This window comes from Lolium rigidum, chromosome 2 (assembly GCF_022539505.1).
Source record: "Lolium rigidum isolate FL_2022 chromosome 2, APGP_CSIRO_Lrig_0.1, whole genome shotgun sequence".
In the NCBI taxonomy this organism is placed as follows: Eukaryota; Viridiplantae; Streptophyta; class Magnoliopsida; order Poales; family Poaceae; genus Lolium; species Lolium rigidum.
The window spans coordinates 250,433,291-250,446,555 of NC_061509.1; positions in this window are offsets into that span (position 1 = coordinate 250,433,291).

Genomic DNA, 13,265 nt, shown 5'->3' on the forward strand with positions numbered 1-13,265 from the left:
CTTGTACATCAACGAACGCGCTTTACCGTAGCACACTTGTCATCTGTCAGGGCAAGCGGTAGGCTGGGGAAGCCAAAAGTTCCCCACGGCTTTGTCCGTAGCACACTTGTCGCCGAAGTGCAAGCGATAGGCTGGGGAAGCCAAAAGTTCCCCACGGTATTGCGGTCTATGAGGGGTTGCATCTCGCCGGCGAAGGAGTTTGGTTCGATCCCGGATCGTCGTCGTGGTCGGGGTCCATCCTTAATTGGTGTAAGAGGACCGACGGGGACCCGTGGTCGGGATGCAGCAGAAAGGGTGGGTGTGCGAGGTAGCGGAGGAATATGATTGGCTATGACCTTATACCGGGCCTCACACCGAAGGAAGTGTGGACGGGAAAGCTGTACGGTTGGCACCAAGATTAAGATCTCTTATGGGTAAAGCAACACACCTCTGCAGAGTGTAATGAATCGTGACATGTCACTCCCTGTTCCGGGATTTGGAACTGCGAACGCTGCCGGAAAGGAACTCCATGAAGTTCTAGTAAACCGGTGAAGGCTAACGGACATAGTTCTTTGAAATAAAAGCAACCTCTTGAAGAAATATTTATCAAAACTTGCATTGGTATTAGACTTTCTGGTCTAGTATCGTAGCTAGTGCATTAAACACCTCTTTTCTATAATGAACTTGTTGAGTACGCTCGTACTCATACCACTCTTAAATCCTCTGCTTAGATTGTCTGAACCATCTGGAGGAGGACAACGACAACTCTGACGGAGCCGACATCATTGGCTATGAAGAACCAGACCTCTCTGGAGGTGTCGACGGTGTAGACTACCTTATAGTCTACGGAACCGGGGAGGGTTCCGGAGGAGAGCAAGCTTAGACCGATAAGTAGTAGTAGTAACCGAGCAGTACGAACTCTTAGTACTTAACTGCTCGAGGGAATAAATGTATAACTTAGTAAGACTCCTGTATTATAAGTTAAGTTGGGTTTGCCTCGAACCCAGGAGTATCCCTCTTAGGACCCAAGAGGAGCTCCGAGATGATATGTACATTATGCTTGTAATAATAAATGAATGAGTTATGGACCTGCTATGTTCTGATGTACTACTCTGAGGGATGTAATATTTGCGGAATGGTACTTCGTGAATGTTATATCAACGACCGGCATACTACAACATGCGGTGGTATGCAGGGTCACCACAGTTGGTATCAGAGCAAAAGCTTTGACCTTAGGTTGGAACCTAGTAAATGGGACAAAACGTTAGGAGTCAAATAGTATTAGTAAAGAATTCTCTAAAAATATGGTGTATATTCACTTGAGAATAAAACAATCATATGTTTTAGTGCGATAATTCTGTATTATCTCTATTATGATGCATTATTACTAATCTTATATTCTTTCTTTTCTACGGCCAACTATGGCAAGTTCACGCTCGGGACGTAACGTGAAAGTGAAGCCGTCAAACTTGAGTGAATACGACGGAGGACTCGCAGACATTCTTCGTGCCATGTTACTTGAATTTGGGTGCGATCCCCAAATCCAAGTAATGAAATACTGGTAGTATGACGGACCAGTATTGGCGAAGTGTAGGGTAGGGCTAAGACTTCCAGAATCCCTAGGAATGAGTGTAATGATGCCCGCAGGTGAGGCTAGAACTATCAACACAGCCTACCACATAGCCATAATGAGAGCCATCACTGATATTCGGGAGCATAAGACGAAGGAGCTTATGGGTTCCGAATTTGCTCATATTCCTCATATGGAGGAGGAAGATGATCCTATGCTTAACCACTTCAAGCTTGCAAAACGCAAACCAGCAGAAGCCGCTAAGTACATGGATAACAGCCGCAACCTACTGTCATTGTTCTTTCAGTCGAACCGACATTTGTCGGGAGCGATTGATACAATACTGGAAGAGTTCACCGAGCCCAAGGAGGAGACTAAGGGGAAGGAACCAATGGAGAATGAGGTTCACACACCAGTTTATTCAGCTGGTGATTACATTAGTATTGACCATCCCGAACAACAAACCACACCCATTACCCCTAGGTACTTTCCTAGCAGTTCCCATGGAGGTTATGAGGGTGGAGAGGAATCCGGAAACAATCAGCGTTCCGTGACTCCTATAGAAAACTCCACGGGTTGGCGTTGGGGATCAGATACTGGAACCCATAGTGATTCAGTTAGATATAATCCTGAGATGAATGAGGACGCCACAACCCAGAACCAGAACTATCAGGGTAATAGGGGAGACGAAGAAGGGTATCCGATACTGATCGAGTCGGATACAGATGGTGGATATACCTATGGCGGAGTCACAGGGGAGTACACCCGATGGGTGGATTATGATGCACTGAATGACCAGTTCATGAACACAGATTTCTCCCTGGGATCATCCTCTGATTCCGACTACCAGTCGACGGGGAGACCTTATGTTCCAGATTCTGTCTGGAGGACTACACGTTCGACCGGATGGAAGCCTGGGATGTACCGGGAGTGAAGCACGACTAGAGACTACCATGGGAGGCGAGGCTACAATACAGTAGTACCACGTGTATTGTAGTATGTAAAATTTTGTAGAAATGTGTACATATACTTCAATAAGTGAGTTTGCATACTCACATCGTCACTGAGTATTGTAATAAGACCACTTATGTATGTATATACATGGTATATGTTTTGTATGATTTGGATTTGCTTCTTGATTTCCATTGCGTGACTAGTTCTGTGCACAAAGTTGAGCTCAGAAAACTTGCGCATGGAGTAACTATGAGTACCACTTTGTGTTGCAGAACTAGGGGGAAATGTCGGGATTGACGGGTGAGGAGAGCGAAGCACAGCGCATCGAGCGCGAAGCCAAGCAGAAGGAAGAGGCTGATGAAGCAGCCAGAAACCAGTTTCCACCACCACCACCACCCATGACGCAGCAGAATTTCCTCCAATACATGCAAATGTTGGAGGAAAGGCAACGTATGACAATGGAGCAGCAAAATAAGTTCTTCCAGGAGCTGCTTCAGCAGAACAGGGTGGAGAGGCCCGAGAACCAGGGAGTCACTTTGTCAGACTTCCAGAATACAAAGCCAATATCCTTCGCATACGCGCCCGAACCAATGGACGCGGAGGATTGGTTGATGGACACCGAGCGGAAGCTCAATACCGTTGGATGCAATGACCTGGAGAAGGTCAGGTATGCAACACACTTGTTGTGTGGACCCGCCGCATCATGGTGGGATAATATAGTAGCCGTATATCCGGGTGAGAAGGTATTCACTTGGGAGGAGTTCAAGAGGAAGTTCAGGGAATCCAATGTCCCTGAAAGCATTGTGGAGTTGAAGCGTCGAGAATTTGAAAGTCTCGAGCAGAAGGATAAGGCCATCCTGACTTATGTCAGGGAGTTTTCAAAGCTGTCTCGGTATGCGGTTGAGGAGGTCAACACCGAGGACAAAAAGAAGAAGATGTTCATGCGGGGATTAAATCCCCAGTTCAAAGTTCAGCTCAGGATGATGAGAGCGACTGAGTTCCAAGAGTTGGTGGATGCAGCCATCACTCTTGAAGATGACTTCAAGCAACTGCAAGAGGAGAAGAGGAAGAAGGCCAAGTTTGAGCCTAAGAAGTATACCAGCAACAAGCCTAATACTGGCTTGAGTTTCAAACCAAGGTACAACAACAACAACAACAACCAGAGGAGGAATCAAGGATCCCAGCCTGCAAACCTGGTATTCCAAGGATTGCAGGAAGCCAAGGATAATCTGCTTTGGTTGTCGTGAGGAAGGACACATGATGAAGGATTTCCCTAGGAATAAGAATGGAGGAGGAAGACGAGGAGGAAACACCGGAGGGAACTGGAAGAACAAGAAACCCTTCGGCAAGTTAAACTGCACCAGCTTGGAGGAGATGGTGAACTCCGATCAGGCAGTGATAGGTACGCTTCAGATACTTACTCATCCTGGCAAAGTACTTTTTGATACTGGTGCAACTACATCATTCATTTCTCAACAATTCATCATCAAACATGGGATTAGTTGCACTAAGTTAGATACACCCATAACCATACTTTCCGCGGGGGGAACGATAGTAGTAACCCATACCAAACAAGGACAAGTCATTATGATCAATAAATGTGCGTTTGACGCAGACCTGTTCATTTTACCAATGAAGGACATTGATGTCATTCTTGGTATGAACTGGTTAGAAGCTAACGGAGCATTGATCGACTGTGTGAATAAGACTGTGTCTTTGAAAAGCCCCGATGGAAGTAGAATGATCTACCAAGGAGATAAGCATACATAGATCAAAGTCGAGCTACAGCTGAACAGTATGAAGGAAGTGAAGTTGGAGGATATACCTGTAGTAAATGAATTCCAGGATGTTTTTCCTAAAGAATTACCTGGAATGCCACCAGATAGGGAGATAGAATTTACTATCGACCTAATTCCAGGAACAGCTCCGATTGCTAAAGCACCATACAAGATGGGGCCTAAGGAGTTGAAAGAACTTAAAGAGCAATTGGATGACTTAGAACAGAAAGGATTCATACAGGAGAGTATCTCACCATGGGGATCACCTGTTATCTTCGTGGATAAAAGAGATGGAGGCGAAAGGATGTGCGGAGACTACATGAATTTGAATAATGTTACTATCAAGAACAAGTACCCACTTCCTAGAATACAAGATCTATTTGATCAAGTTAGAGGCGCGAGAGTCTTTTCCAAGATTGATCTAAGGTCCGGTTATCATCAGATAAAGATCAAGAAGGAAGACGTTCCGAAAACAGCCTTTGTATCGAGGTACGGACATCATGAATATCTAGTAGTACCTTTTGGATTAACCAATGCCCAGCAATCTTCATGAATCTTATGAATAAGATCTTCATGCCATGTCTAGACAAGTCTAGTCATCGTATTCATCGATGATATCTTGATTTATTCCAAAGACAAAGCTGAACATGCTTGAACATCTGAGGATAGTGTTGCAAACACTAAGAGATCATCAACTCTATGCCAAATTCAGCAAGTGTGAATTTTGGCTAGATCAAGTAGAATTTCTTGGTCATGTTATTAGCAAGGATGGAATAGATGTTAACCCAAGTAAGTAGCAACAGTTTTAGACTGGGAAGCACCAAAGACTGTCAAAGAAATCCGAAGATTCCTCGGAATGGCAGGATACTATCGAAGGTTCATTGAAGGATTCTCCAAGATAGCAGGACCGATGACTAAGCTGTTAAGGAAGAATACACCATTTGTGTGGTCTGACGAGTGTGAGAAGAGTTTTCAAACCCTGAAAGAGAAACTCACCACAGCACCGGTGTTAGCAGTTCCGGAAGTTGGCAAGGATTACACCGTGTACTGTGACGCATCCAAACATGAATTGGGTTGCGTACTCATGCAGGATCGGAAAGTAATATCTTATGGATCGAGGCAACTCAGACCTCATGAAGTGAACTATCCAACACATGATTTAGAATTAGCAGCAGTGGTATTTCCACTTAAAACTTGGAGACATTTTCTCTATGGAGCCAAGTGTGAGCTCTATACGGATCATAAGAGTCTCAAGTACTTCTTCACTCAGAAGGAACTCAATATGAGGCAGAAAAGATGGCTTGAACTAATCAAGGATTATGATTTGACCATCAATTATACTCCAGGAAAGGCTAATGTTGTAGCAGATGCCTTGAGTAGGAAGAGCACTGGAGGAGTGGAACAAGAGTTATCACCAGAGTTAAGGAAGGAAATAAGCCAATCCCAAATACAACTTTGGGAGAAAGAAGCTCATGAAGGACTTTCGGCTTTACAAGTAGCCGATGAGTTAAGTGTTAACTTAAAGAATGAGATAATCATGGGTCAATTGGACGATCCCTTCATCGTGGAGGAGATGAGAAGAATTGATAAGGGAAGACCATCAGAAATTCACCGAGGAGAGTCTGGATCATTATGGTTCCAGAAAAGGATTTGCGTTCCGGATATTGCTGAGATTAAGGAAGTGATACTCCGGGAAGCACATCAAACACCATACTCTATACATCCGGGAAGTACAAAGATGTACATGGATCTTAAAGAGTTATTCTGGTGGAATAATATGAAGAGAGAGATAGCACAATACGTGGCGGAATGCCATACCTGCCAAAGAGTGAAGGCTGAACATCAAAGTCCGGCAGGAAAGTTACAACCTTTACCAATCCCAGAATGGAAATGGGAGGAGATAGGAATGGATTTCATCACCGGACTACCCATGACTAATAAAAAGAAGGACATGATATGGGTAATCGTGGACCGGTTGACGAAAAGCGCACACTTCTTAGTGGTAAATCAGCAGGATAAAGGAGAAAAACTCATCGATCTTTATATCAAAGAGATCGTGAGTAAACATGGAGTGCCCAAGAAGATAGTGTCAGATCGAGGATCCGTGTTCACATCAGCATTTTGGAAGCAATTACATGACGCATTAGGATCCAAGCTAGACTATATTACCGCCTATCATCCTCAGACAGGTGGACAAACAGAGAGAACAAACCAGATATTGGAAGATATGCTTAGGGCTTGTGCCCTAGACTTCGGAGGATCATGGGAAGAACACTTACCACTAGCAGAGTTTTCTTACAACAATAGCTACCAAAGCAGTATTAAGATGGCACCATTCGAAGCTCTGTATGGAAGGAAGTGTAGATCACCGATATGTTGGTATGAAGCAGGATCAAGCAAGGAGTTCAATCCTGATTATGTCAAGGAAAAGCAACAGATCATTGACATTATAAGAGATAGACTCAAGATAGCTCAAAGTCAACCGAAGAGCTATGCGGATCAAAAGAGAAGGACATGGGAGCCACAAGTTGGAGACATGGTATACCTTAAGGTAAGCCCGATGAAAGGTCTTCAGAGATTTGGAGTAAAGGGGAAGTTGAGCCCTAGATACATCGGACCTTTCAAGATTTTGAGTCAGAACCGAGGGTTAGCCTTTGAATTGGAACTACCGGGAAGGTTAGCACAAGTTCACAACGTATTCCATGTGTCGCAACTCAGGAAATGCTTAAAGACCCCAGATGAGCCAGTATCACATGATGAGCTCGAGTTACAACCAGATTTAACATACATCGAGAAGCCAGCAAAGATTCTCGAGGAGAACTGGAAATAACTCAGGAATCGAGCTATTAAGTACTGCAAGATACAATGGAAACATCACCCCGAGAGGGAAGCCACCTGGGAAAAGGAGGAAGACCCGAGGAAAACATACCCCAAACTCTTCAGGTATTACAACCACAACTTCGGGACGAAGTTTTCTTTAAGGGGGAAAGGCTGTAATGTCCCAGGTTTAGTGACGATCGAGGGGTAGATTTTAGAAAGGGATGTGCATTGCATCGTAAATTCGGGGAAATTTCGCGCTTTTAAAATAAAATCGCATCGAAGGGGGACAAGTTTCTCTCTCGACACCTTACAGGGTTAGGGTTTCGAGAGTGCGACAAACTTGTTCTTATTCAACTAAGTTAGGGTTTTGAGAAGAGAGGAGAGAAGTTGCATCACAACTTAAGTTGCATGATTAAATTCAAATTTAAGTTGCATGATTGAATTCAAACCTAAGTGGAATTTGAATTTCAAATTCAAATATCAAATGAATATCTCCTAATTCAAATATGAGGTAATTCATTAACCAAGTTATAAATAATAAACAATATGAACAATTAATATAAAGTAAAGCTCATTAGAGAAAACTTTGAGCTTTATTGATAAAAACACAATATACATTGTCTTTACAATATTCATAATTGAAATATAAGAACATTACAACACATTACAAGAATTGGCAGAAATGAAGAAAGAAAAGTACAATATCAAATTCTATCCTAAAAAACTACAAGCTAATCTCCACAGATGCTTAAGCTTGATCTTCACTTGATCTTCATTTTGATCATCCTCTTGATCCCTGCACACAACATAGCAAATAACTAGTCATGCCAAGTGGCATTGCCACTTGGCAGGTTAGAAAGAAATGGCAACTGAGGGGATATGATCACAGCTCTGCCGAGCTGATCCACTCAAAGCCAAGCACAAGCCAGATACCAAGCACTTAGCACACACACACAGCCAGCCTGCTCACCAGGCAGTGTGCATGCAGCACAACACACACACACCAGCAGTGAGTCACCAAGTGTGGCCAGGGCTTGCTGTCGACCAGGAGAGCAAAGCAAGGGTGGTATAAAACCTTTTCCACCGCCAGAACCAGCAAACCATCGACATGCTTCACTGGTAAGTCACCAGAAATCAAAAACACAAGAACAGGAAGAACAGCACTGCTGTTCAACCTGCTCAAATCACCACAGTACTAAATCAAGCACCCAAGGATTTCAAGGAGGAGCAGGGCAAGCATAAGCTCAACACTGAAGCAATCCTCTACACCAACAAACCATCTAGGAGCTGGAGTGAGGTATAAACCAAATCAACCTGAGCAAAACCAAGTTTTGCTCATAAATAAGCATCCAATGCATCACAGAAGCACAGAAGGGTAGGATACCCTGATTGTGTCATCATCTGGCTACAAAGCCATTTGGTGCAAGCAAATATGGGTAAGACCATTAGGCAATCATCATATGGGAACATCAGTTATGAAAATCAGTGCATAACTAAAGAAATCCAGCAAGGAATGAAATCACAGCTAGCCTAGCCCACACACTTAGCACCTACAGCTAACTATGCCATCAGACTATAGACAGTGCCTTGTCTATATATTTTGTCAACATCAAAAGCCACTGGAAGTCCAATATTGGATCAAGCCAGTGAGCAGTTGTTCCATCCCAGCAAACAATCACCAACCATAGCAAGTCACAGAAAGGGGAGCAACCATGACAGCATCACAAGTGCTGCCAGGGCCACCTCAACCCTAAGCCAGCACAAGAAACCATCACATCATTATCCATTTGGATTCAGTAGAGGGCTAGGGTACCAACCAGAGGTTGTCATCCAGCTAGCCCTAGCTAATTTAATTGAAATGATCATCACTGTGTCACAGTTCACATCATTCATCCATTTGTCAAGTCAAAATAAACAGATAAATGAAACAGACAAGCAACTGATGCACAGAGCCTTGCAGATGATCCAATGGATCATTGCAAGCATCCACTGATGCTTGTGCAAGCACCAGCACACAGAGGCTAAGCATGTATGAAGCACACACATCACTGGATGAGCACCAGTGAATCACAGAGAGGAGCACACACTTACTCACAAGCAAGTATTGATCAATTGATCATCAGAGCACCACTAGCTCTTGCTACAGATTGCCACAACCAAGTACAGCAACAGAAATTAACCAGCCACTGAATAAATCCAACCATGTCATTACTGAATCAACAGATAACTGAGTTAATAACTTTATGATTGTATCCAGAAGCACATCAAAGGCTTGATGAGCCACTGGATCAAGATACACAAGCAAAGCACATACACGTATCACTGAATAACACTGATAAGCCAATAGCAATGCTCAATTGAGCATAATCATGAAATTGAGCACAAGAAACAACACACTATTGCACTGGCACTTGCAAAATTGCAAGAACTACACACTATAGTCAAGCCAGGACAATATACATGAATATACTTGAATTTCTGGCAAGTATAATAACCAGAACAGAGGCACAGAGCTAGAATTAAGCAAGAGATGCAAGCATAGCAAGTAATTAGACAAGAAATTCTTGCACGGGATAAAGGATGGCATGGCAAGGCTGCACACAGCAGTAACATAAGCACTGGCATGGCCATGGCAACAATGGCCAAGGCCAGTAGGGCCCAGTAGCATGAACAACATAGCAGCAGCGCAGCAAATAGCACAGCAACAGCACAGCAGCATACACTTGCACATCGAGCATGGCATGGCAGCAGAGCATGGGCACGGCAAGCTTCTCCACGAGGTGGGGCAACCGTGGCCAGAACTAGAGGAGGAGGAAGAAGAACAGGCACAGAAGAGTGAGAGAGAAGGGTGGCGCACGTACTCGGGGCGAGCAGACGAGCAGATGCGGCCATGGCGGCCACGGCGGCGCGCGCCGGGTGCTCGGTAGCACCTGGCCAGGCCAGGCCATGCTCTGACAAGCGCCGCAGCGCCCCACACCACCACGGCGAGGCCCACGGCGGCGCCATCGCGCCTGGAACCCTGGGAGCAGTGGGATCGCCACGATCCCGTAATCCTAGCCGCCGCGAAGCGGGTCGAGGACGAGCGGGAGCAGCGCCTGCTCCAGATCGACGCGGATGAGATTGACCGCCGTCATGAGGCGCGTCGATTGCGCACCATGGCGGGGGCCAAGTCCAGCGGAGCTCGCCGGAATCGAGCGGCGACGGCGAGGGCGACGCAAGTCGCCAGAGAGAGGGGATTAGGGTTAGGGTTTCACACGCGCGCGAGAGACAGAGAGAGGAGTGAGGCTGGTCGAGCCGGACCAGGTGGGTCGGTTCGACCTAACCCCACTGGGTTACACCGACAGGTGGGCCCAGGGGTAATTTGGTCATTTCCAAATTCATATAAAAAAACACAAACTTTGACCAAATTCTATAAAATCATTATAGCTCTAAAGAAATAATTAAAAATATGAAAACCACTCAGTATAAAAAACTCTATCATAATAAAATATGAAATAGAATTTTTAAAGTTAAACAAGAATAAGTTCAAATTTAATGATTTAAATAAATCATTTAAATCACACATTTTATTTTCAATAAAGAAAGTAAGTCCATAAATTCTTTTGGACTCTAAAAACACCTTGACAACATTTCAAGGTTGTATTTGGCCCTAAATAAAGTATCCCTAAGTCATGCTTAGTATTAACCTCTCACATAAAATGATAAAAACATCGGAAGGGGGGAACAAACCCTAAAAACTGGAATCATGCATAAATGCTTCTTTAACCATTGCCCTTATCGGACAATGATGCTATTTTCAGCAACAGAGGACAAGGGTCGGTTCACACCATCCAACTGCAACACTTTGCAGTGTTCAGGCAAGTTCATCACTTGCTCATGTCATTCGAGTATTTTTATCAAATTACTTGCAAAGTACTATGTTTATCACTATTGCATAAAAAAGCAAAACCACTATTTTCATAACTATGAATATGACTAAGTGGTGGGCAATGGAACCATGGATTGTGTTGATATGGTGGAGGTTCCATTGCAAGGGTTTATATCCATCTAGGATTAAACAACAAATGTCGTCCAGTGATTCTTGTGCCGTAATACCCGTGTTAACCATAAGATTTGGAGTGGGACGGAATAGTCAATCGTATTTCCACCTCTTGTATATCAACGGACGCGCTTTACCGTAGAACACTTGTCATCTGTCGGGGCAAGCGGTAGGCTGGGGAAGCCAAAAGTTCCCCACGGCTTTGTCCGTAGCACACTTGTCGCCGAAGTGCAAGCGGTAGGCTGGGGAAGCCAAAAGTTCCCCACGGTATTGCGGTCTATGAGGGGTTGCATCTACCGGCGAAGGAGTTTGGTTCGATCCCAGACTGTCGTCGTGGTCGGGGTCCATCCTTAATTGGTGTAAGAGGACCGACGAGGACTCAGGGTCGGGGATGCAGCAAAGGGTGGGTGTGCGAGGTAGCGGAGGAATATGATTGGCTATGACCTTATACCGGGCCTCACACCGAAGGAAGTGTGGACGGGAAAGCTGTCCGGTTGGCACCAAGGTTAAGATCTCTTATGGGTAAAGCAACACACCTCTGCAGAGTGTAATGAATCGTGACCTGTCACTCCCTGTTCCGGGATTTGGAACTGCGAACGCTGCCGAAAGGAACTCCATGAAGTTCTAGTAAACCGGTGAAGGTCGACGGACATAGTTCTTTGAAATAAAAGCAACCTCTTGAAGAAATGTTTATCAAAACTTGCATTGGTATTAGACTTTCTGGTCTAGTATTGTAGCTAGTGCATTAAACACCTCTTTTCTATAATGAACTTGTTGAGTACGCTCGTACTCATACCACTCTTAAATCCCCTGCTTAGATTGTCTGAACCATATGGAGGAGGACAACGACAACTCTGACGGAGTCGACATCATTGGCTATGAAGAACCAGATCTCTCTGGAGGTGTCGAAGGTGTAGACTACCTTATAGTCTACGGAATCGGGGAGGGTTCCGGAGGAGAGCAAGCTTAGACCGATAAGTAGTAGTAGTAACCGAGCAGTACGAACTCTTAGTACTTAACTGCTCGAGGGAATAAATGTATAACTTAGTAAGACTTCTGTATTATAAGTTAAGTTGGGTTCGCCTCGAACCCAGGAGTATCCCTCTTAGGACCCAAGAGGAGCTCCGAGATGATATGTACATTATGCTTGTAATAATAAATGAATGAGTTATGGACCTGCTATGTTCTGTTGTACTACTCTGAGGGATGTAATATTTGCGGAATGATACTTCGTGAATGTTATATCAACGACTGGCATACTACAACATGGAGTGGTATGCAGGGTCACCACAATTGACAACTACAAATTATTTTCTCAGATTGTCAGTCAACGTTTTCATTTTTCTCGCCCAACAAAATCAACCTTTTCATTTTCATTCACGTGTCTAGCTTTTTTAATTAACAAAGAAACCTCCTTTTGTTTAATCTGCCGAACGCCTAGTTGAGGGTGCTGATTTTTAATGCCTCGCCACACAATTGTGTTCGTACATTTCCACCACCTGTATCGTGATTCTGTTGCTTGCTTTCAAAAGGTTCCGATTATGAATCACAATGTACTACAAAAAATGAATCACTATGTCTACATTACCAATAGCAAATATGATTATTCCTACATTACCATGAATTTAAAAAGAAGTGATGAGCTGATAAAAAATATCCAAAATTAAAACGATGAATTTATTGACTTGTTTTAATGCATGCGAGTTCATAAATATTTGCATATACCATGCCTATGTCAATAGGTCCCAGTTTTACTCTCAAAAAAAAACCTGAAGGTGCTTCACATAACTTTAACATGTTGATTCTTATATAGTAGATAAACTTTGTATGCCACAGAACGAGAAATCTAGAACTATAAGGAACCTTCTCCCTTAAAAAAATTATGAGGAACATTCCACTAATATGGAACAAGCATCTCTTAATTATGTAAGATGCTACTGTAATTCTTAAAAGCTAAACTGTAATAATGGAACTGAGGATATATAAATGTACTTTGCAAAAATTGAGATAGAGTGCGAAAATGTAAAGACGGGTAGTGATTTATAGAAAGGCTGGGATAGTCCAATGACATTACATTGTTTATGGCTTCGTCTGCACCAGCTCCGTATTTTGCGTTAGTTGGTAC